The sequence below is a fragment of the Pogona vitticeps genome, chromosome 15 (genome assembly GCF_051106095.1).
Source record: "Pogona vitticeps strain Pit_001003342236 chromosome 15, PviZW2.1, whole genome shotgun sequence".
In the NCBI taxonomy this organism is placed as follows: Eukaryota; Metazoa; Chordata; class Lepidosauria; order Squamata; family Agamidae; genus Pogona; species Pogona vitticeps.
The window spans coordinates 43,992-52,000 of record NC_135797.1 but is presented as its reverse complement, the minus strand read 5'-3'; the positions used below and the strand labels follow the sequence as shown (position 1 = coordinate 52,000).

The window sequence follows — 8,009 nt, the reverse complement described above, 5'->3', positions numbered from 1 at the left end:
CAGATATCAGAGGGCAGGTCCTCCGGGCCCGCCTCTTCCTGGAAGTCACCATGGAGCTGTTCTAGCCTTCAGATATCAGAGGGCAGGTCCTCCGGTCCCGCCTGTTCCTGCAAGTCGCCTGGGGACCATCTAGCCCTTTACAGACAGAGAGCAGGTCCTCTGGGCCCGCCTCTTCCTGGAGTGTTGCCATGGCGACAACAGGACGCCAAAGGCCCGTCCGTTTGGCTTTTCCTCCCCCTGTGTCTCCTCATTTTTTGACCGACCTGCCGCTGCAGTTCCCAACAGCTGTTCCGGCTGCAACGCCAGTGGGAGAACCGGTCTCCACCGGATGCTGCTCCGCGTGGAACAAGGATGGCGGCTGGGTAACGAGGCCTGGGGGTAAGGTTGGGGTGAGTGCTGGGCCCTTCTCCCCCACCCCATAATGGGTTTTGTAGTCCTTTAGGAGAGGAATCCAAGGTGGGAAAGGCGGTCCTTGGGGTTTTTGAAATTTCCGGGCATGTGCAGAGTTCCATTTCGTCACCTCCCCACGAGGCTGGCCTTAAAGGAAGGATTAAAGGGGGTCGGTGTGAATTTCCCTCCCTCCCTCGCTCTGCCTCCAAACCCCATAGGAAACGCATGGGGAGGTGGGGGGGGACAGCCTTGCAGTTGTCTCCCTCACAGTGCACTGCATTAATTTATTTACAGTATTTATTTATTTCTTTATTTATTTGCTTTATATCCCGCCCATCTAGTAGATTCTACCACTCTGGGCGGCTAACAACAAACATATATACAATTAAAACATTATTAATCATTGACATCATAGCCACAAAACATTCCAAAAAATAATAAATAGATAGCCAAGAGAAAGGGAAATTAAATGCTGGCAGGAGGGAAGGCCTGGATGTAAAGCTACGTTTTTAATTGGGTCTTAAGTGTACCCAGCGTACATTTAAATTATTTGAAGTTCTTAATGGTTGTTCTTTTATTTATTTATTTGTTTGTTTGTTTATTTGTTTGTTTATTTATTTATTTATAGCGCCCATCTGGCAGGCAAGGCCTCTCTGGGCTTATTGAATGGCGGGTAAGGGTGCAGGAGGCCGGTGGGAGGGTAGGCTCACCATGTGCGTCTGTCACGAACCCCTCTAAAGAGAAGAAAGGTGTAAAATAACTATTTAAAAAGACAGCTCTAGGTAATTTTAAAGCATCTGGGCATGCACAGAGTTCCAGTTTTTAAACTTGCCATTAGGATGGCCGGTTCAAAACAAAAAAGGATTGAGGCAGATATGTGTAGATGTGTATATCTCTCTCATCCCTTTATTCCTGCAGGACACGGCGAGCTGTCTCCAGTCTCCTTCCCAGCTCTGGTTCAAGTCCCGAAGTGGAGATTCCTGAGGACTTCCATCTCTCCTTCTTTCCCACCCAGGACAAGAGAAAGCACACTTCAGGGTGGAGCACCGCGGCCCTCTTCTTTGTTTTTTATGTAAGTTGTTATTTTATTATTACTACCATAATGGCGGTTATTGTTCTTGTGTCCTCCAGCCTGCACAGGGGAGGGGTCAGTAATGAGGGGAAATGTACAGTCGCAGTAGCCTTTCGCCCTACGCCATAGTCTGGCCGGCAGAGGAGGCCTTTTCCTTTTCCCTGTTCAGGCTGCCAGCAGACAGCTTTCTGCCTTTGTTGTGTTATTTATTTATTTATTTGCTTATTGATTTATGTGATTTATATGGCGCCCATCTGTCAGCGAAGGCCTCTCTGGCCAGTTTATTTGCGTTGTGATTTTATTATTCCACCCTGGAGAGGAGAGGGAGCTGTCTTTTTTTGCCCAACATCAAGGGGACCTGGGGTTTTCGCTCCTTTCTACTGCTTTTAATTCCACCCCCTGGTCCCGCTTTTCTCCCCCTTTTCACAGCCGCTTGTCATTTGGAATAACTGGATTTTCCCTTCCGAACCAGGTGTCGTTCTTTCAGTGAGCTCGTTCACGTGGATGCAGAGCTTCATCGTTCGTTTGCGCCACCCTGCAACCTCGAGGAACGACCGGATCCAGAAAGGTCGGCGGGTAAGTGTGCAGGGGGCCGGCGGGATGGTAGGCGTACCATGTGGGTCTGTCACGAGCCCCTCTGCCCCGTGACGGCCCTTGTAGTTGTTAACAGAGAAGAAAGGTGTGAAATAACGATTTAAAAAAACGCTCTGGGTAATTTTAACGCCCCTGGGCATGCACAGAGTTGCAGTTTTCAAACTTGCCGTTAGGATGGCCGGTCCAAAACAAAAAAGGATTAAGGCAGATGTGTGTACAGGTGCGTATGTCTCTCGGCCCTTTACGCCTGCAGGACATGGCGAGCGGTCTCCAGTCTCCCTCCCAGCTCGGGTTCGAGTCCCGAGGTGGAGATTCCTGAGGACTTCCATCTCCCCTTCTTTCCCGCCAAGGACGAGAGAAAGTGCAGTTCGGGGCTGAGTGCCGTGACCGTCTTCTTTGTGTTTCATGTAAGTTATTATTTTATTATTACTCTTCTTCTGGCTTTTATTGTTCTTGTCTCCTCCAGCGCGCACGGGGGGGGGGAGCAGGGCCGAAGGAAGGTTGGAGGACCCTCTCGCCCTACGCCGTGATCTGGCAGGCAGAGGAGGCCTTTTCTTTTTCCCTGTTCAGGCTGCCAGCAGACAGCTTTCTGCCTTTGCTGTATTTATTCGAAGAGCTCAGGCGGCAGTGCTTCAGAGGAGTCTGTCATCCATTATTAGGGTTCTTTAAAACAAACGCACCCACGTTTCCCTGCATTCTTCCCATGAGTCTCAGCCCATCTGTAAGAGACGCAGACCCCCTTACGCTCTCGGTCGTGGCACTATAGGATCCCACTCCCTTCTCTAAATCTCCAAAAAATACAGTGAAAGGGCCCACCAAGGCAGGGTGGGGAGGGGCATTGGAATCACTCTACCCAGAGGTCTCTGGGCGGCTTACAACAATTAAAATTCAATACAATAAAATATAAAATGATTAAAATACGATTAAAATACAATTAAAATTGCCATCATAAAGACCCGCAGCTACGGGACGTGGACAACGGTAGAGAAGATCCAGGCGCAGACATCTGGTAGCTTTCCGATTAAACAGTGTACCAATTGAACAGCCGCCTAGAGTGGTCGAAATGACCAGATAGGCGGGGTATAAATAGAATAAAGAAATAAAGAAATAAATTGCCACCTGTTACAGCGTGGACAGTAGGGCAAAAAGCAATAATAATAATAATAAGAACAATAACAATAACTGCAACAATAATAATCATTTATAACTATATTTATTCATTACCGTTTCATGCAGTAATCTTATTAAGGCACACAAATATTTTAATTTAAAGAAAGGACGCTTAGTTCAAATGAGAAATTACAGATATCTAAAACCACCTTTACAAGTGGCTGATAAAGGAGAAAAGGGGAGGGGGGTTACTAATAAAAAGCAGGTGAAATAGACAAGCACCGAAAGTTCATTGAATTGCAGTCGTCCTCTTGAACGTTGGGAGACGAACCAGGAAAAAAAGACACGAGGAGGTTTCCTCCTCCCCAGTCCCTGGGAGAGCGAGGCGCCCTTCCTTTTCTTCCTCCACCTCCTCCTCCTCCTCCTCCTCCTCCTCCTCCTAGGTCCCTCTCAGGATATGCCCCCCTCATCGAGCAGGAGCCGTTTAGGAGCCGCGCTTTTAATTCCCCCAGCCGGGAAGCCTGGGGGGGGGGGGTTTGAAATGGCTAGGGTCCTCCGGCATGAGGCTGCCAGCAGAGGGAGCGGAGTAGTGGCCGGCCAAGGGAGTAGAGGCACCGTCTAGCCCGCTTGGACTCAGAGGGCCTTTCATGCTGGCGTTCTAGCCTGCAGAACTCACAGGGCAGGTCCTCTGGTCCCGCCTCTTCCTGTTGCGTCGCCATGGAGCCGCTCCCAGCCAATGGAAATCAGAGGGCAGGTCCTCAGGGCCCGCCTCTTCCTGCAAGTCGCCATGGGGACCTTCTAGCCCTTTGCACTCGGAGAGCAGGTCCTCCAGGCCCGCCCCTTCCCGTCCCGTTGCCATGGCGACGCTGGGACGCTAAAGGCCGGTGCGTCACGCTTTTCCTTCCCCACCGTGTCTCCCCATTATTTGTCCAGCCTGCCCCTGCCGCACCCAGAGGCTGTTCCGGCTGCAAGGCCGGTGGCAGACCCGGCCTGCGCTGGACGCTGCCCCGCTCCGACCGGGGACGGCGGCTGGGTAAGGAGGCCCGTGGGGGAGGGTGGGGTGACTGCTGGGACCCTTCTCCCCCACCCCATGATGGGCTTTGTAGTCCTTCGGGAGATGAATCTGATCCAAGGTGGGAAAGGCGGTCTTTGGGATTTTTCAAGTTTTGGGGCATGGGCAGAGTTACAATTGGTCTCCTCCCCACGAGGCTGGCCCTTAAGGAAAGGATTAAAGGGGGTCTGGGTGGATTTCGCTCCCTCCCTCTGCCTCCAAACCCCATAGGAAATTCAGGGCGGGACTCGGCCTTGTACTCGTCTCCCTCACTTTTCACTGCATTAAAATATTTGAAGTGTTTCATGGTTGTTTCTTTTATTTATTTTTTATGTATGTAAGTATGCACGCATGTATTTATTGATGCATGTGCTTGTTTGTTTGTTTGTTTGTTTGTTTGTTTGTTTGTTTGTTTGTTTGTTCTGCGATTTGTATATCACCCATCTGGCAGCCAAGGCCTCTCTGGCCCGTTTGTTTGCGTTGCGATTGCGTTGCGGCCTTGCAGTCGTCTCCCTCACTTTTCACTGCATGAAATTATTTGAAGTTCTTCATGGTTGTTTCTTTGATTTATTTTTTATGTATGCATGTAAGTATGCGTGCATGCATGTCTGTATTTATGTGTGCTTGTGTGTGTGTGTGTGTGTGTGTGTGTTATTTATTTATTTATTTGCTTATTGATTTATGTGATTTATATGGCGCCCATCTGTCAGCGAAGGCCTCTCTGGCCAGTTTATTTGCATTTTGATTTTATTATTCCACCCTGGAGAGGAGAGGGAGCTGTCTTTTTCTTCCCACCATCAAGGGGGCCTGGGTTTGTGGCTGATTTCTACTGCTTTTAATTCCACCCCCTGGTCCCGCTTTTCTCCCCCTTTTCACAGCCGCTTGTACTTGTCATTTGGAATAACTGGATTTTCCCTTCCGAACCAGGTGTCGTTCTTTCAGTGAGCTCGTTCACGCGGATGCAGAGCTTCATCGTTCGTTTGCGCCACCCTGCAACCTCGAGGAGCGACCGGATCCAGAAAGGTCGGCGGGTAAGTGTGCAGGGGGCCGGCGGGATGGTAGGCATACCATGTGGGTCTGTCACGAGCCCCTCTGCCCCGTGACGGCCCTTGTAGTTGTTAACAGAGAAGAAAGGTGTGAAATAACGATTTAAAAAAACGCTCTGGGTAATTTTAACGCCCCTGGGCATGCACAGAGTTGCAGTTTTCAAACTTGCCGTTAGGATGGCCGGTCCAAAACAAAAAAGGATTAAGGCATTTGTGTGTACAGGTGCGTATGTCTCTCGGCCCTTTACGCCTGCAGGACATGGCGAGCGGTCTCCAGTCTCCCTCCCAGCTCGGGTTCGAGTCCCGAGGTGGAGATTCCTGAGGACTTCCATCTCCCCTTCTTTCCCGCCAAGGACGAGAGAAAGTGCAGTTCGGGGTTGAGTGCCGTGACCGTCTTCTTTGTGTTTCATGTAAGTTATTATTTTATTATTACTCTTCTTCTGGCTTTTATTGTTCTTGTCTCCTCCAGCGCGCACGGGGGGGGGGAGCAGGGCCGAAGGAAGGTTGGAGGACCCTCTCGCCCTACGCCGTGATCTGGCAGGCAGAGGAGGCCTTTTCTTTTTCCCTGTTCAGGCTGCCAGCAGACAGATTTCTGCCTTTGTTGTATTTATTCGAAGAGCTCAGGCGGCAGTGCTTCAGAGGAGTCTGTCATCCATTATTAGGGTTCTTTAAAACAAACGCACCCACGTTTCCCTGCATTCTTCCCATGAGTCTCAGCCCATCTGTAAGAGACGCAGACCCCCTTACGCTCTCGGTCGTGGCACTATAGGATCCCACTCCCTTCTCTAAATCTCCAAAAAATACAGTGAAAGGGCCCACCAAGGCAGGGTGGGGAGGGGGATTGGAATCATCTATTTCTTAATATCCTAGTAAAGTGTCTTCTTTAAAGTACGTTCATCGCCGGCCGGTTTTACATCTGAACTTGCATGGGTAATGGGTAATGGTGAATATGCAAAAGGGTTGCCAATAAAACCTGAAAATTCTCATTCCCCCCCACCTGCATTCTCTTTTGTGTGAGCGCGAGTGTTACTTTTTAGACTTCAGGAAACGGCTTTGGGACCATGAGTTTCTTCTCTTATTTTATTTTATTTTATTTTATTTTATTTTTATTTATTTATTTATTCATTCATTCATTCATTCATTCATTCATTCATTATTCATTCATTCATTCATTCATTCATTCATTCATTCATTCATTCATTCATTCATTTATTTATTTATTTATTTATTTATTTATTTATTTATTTATTTATTTATTTATTTATTTATTTATTTATTTATTTATTATGCCTCCCACTCTACCCAGAGGTCTCTGGGCGGCTTACAACAATTAAAATTCAATACAATAAAATATAAAATGATTAAAATACGATTAAAATACAATTAAAATTGCCATCATAAAGACCCGCAGCTACGGGACGTGGACAACGGTAAAGAAGATCCAGGCGCAGACATCTGGTAGCTTTCCGATTAAACAGTGTACCAATTGAACAGCCGCCTAGAGTGGTCGAAATGACCAGATAGGCGGGGTATAAATAGAATAAAGAAATAAAGAAATACATTGCCACCTGTTACACCGTGGACAGTAGGGCAAAAAGCAATAATAATAATAAGAAGAACAATGACAATAACTGCCACAATAATAATCATTTATAACTATATTTATTCATTACCGTTTCATGCAGTAATCTTATTAAGGCACATAAATATTTTAATTTAAAGAAAGGACGCTTAGTTCAAATGAGAAATTACAGATATCTAAAACCACCTTTACAAGTGGCTGATAAAGGAGAAAAGGGGAGGGGGGTTACTAATAAAAAGCAGGTGAAATAGACAAGCACCGAAAGTTCATTGAATTGCAGTCGTCCTCTTGAACGTTGGGAGACGAACCAGGAAAAAAAGACACGAGGAGGTTTCCTCCTCCCCAGTCCCTGGGAGAGCGAGGCGCCCTTCCTTTTCTTCCTCCACCTCCTCCTCCTCCTCCTCCTCCTCCTCCTCCTAGGTCCCTCTCAGGATATGCCCCCCTCATCGAGCAGGAGCCGTTTAGGAGCCGCGCTTTTAATTCCCCCAGCCGGGAAGCCTGGGGGGGGGTTTGAAATGGCTAGGGTCCTCCGGCATGAGGCTGCCAGCAGAGGGAGCGGAGTAGTGGCCGGCCAAGGGAGTAGAGGCACCGTCTAGCCCGCTTGGACTCAGAGGGCCTTTCATGCTGACGTTCTAGCCTGCAGAACTCACAGGGCAGGTCCTCTGGTCCCGCCTCTTCCTGTTGCGTCGCCATGGAGCCGCTCCCAGCCAATGGAAATCAGAGGGCAGGTCCTCAGGGCCCGCCTCTTCCTGCAAGTCGCCATGGGGACCTTCTAGCCCTTTGCACTCGGAGAGCAGGTCCTCCAGGCCCGCCCCTTCCCGTCCCGTTGCCATGGCGACGCTGGGACGCTAAAGGCCGGTGCGTCACGCTTTTCCTTCCCCACCGTGTCTCCCCATTATTTGTCCAGCCTGCCCCTGCCGCACCCAGAGGCTGTTCCGGCTGCAAGGCCGGTGGCAGACCCGGCCTGCGCTGGACGCTGCCCCGCTCCGACCGGGGACGGCGGCTGGGTAAGGAGGCCCGTGGGGGAGGGTGGGGTGACTGCTGGGACCCTTCTCCCCCACCCCATGATGGGCTTTGTAGTCCTTTAGGAGATGAATCTGATCGAAGGTGGGAAAAGCCACCAAGTCTCTGGGCATGTGCAGAGTTACGGTTGGTCTCCTCCCC

The 8,009-nt window shown here is 49.3% G+C and overlaps 1 long non-coding RNA gene across 3 annotated transcripts in view; it reads left to right on the top strand.

Annotated features, from left to right (window-relative positions):
• The first annotated feature begins 261 nt into the window (after window positions 1-261).
• LOC110090224 (uncharacterized) overlaps window positions 262-8,009 on the top strand; it is a 27,269-nt gene continuing 19,521 nt past the window's right edge. Inside the window, exons 1-6 of one of the 3 annotated variants that reach the window (XR_013539433.1) lie at window positions 262-378; window positions 1,309-1,462; window positions 1,935-2,038; window positions 2,310-2,463; window positions 5,145-5,248; window positions 5,520-5,673. This is a non-coding gene — a long non-coding RNA (uncharacterized LOC110090224). Of the gene's footprint in view, window positions 390-1,308; window positions 1,463-1,934; window positions 2,039-2,309; window positions 2,464-5,144; window positions 5,249-5,519; window positions 5,674-8,009 lie in introns of all 3 variants that reach the window. The other 2 variants (XR_013539432.1, XR_013539434.1) reach the window with 2 other exon arrangements.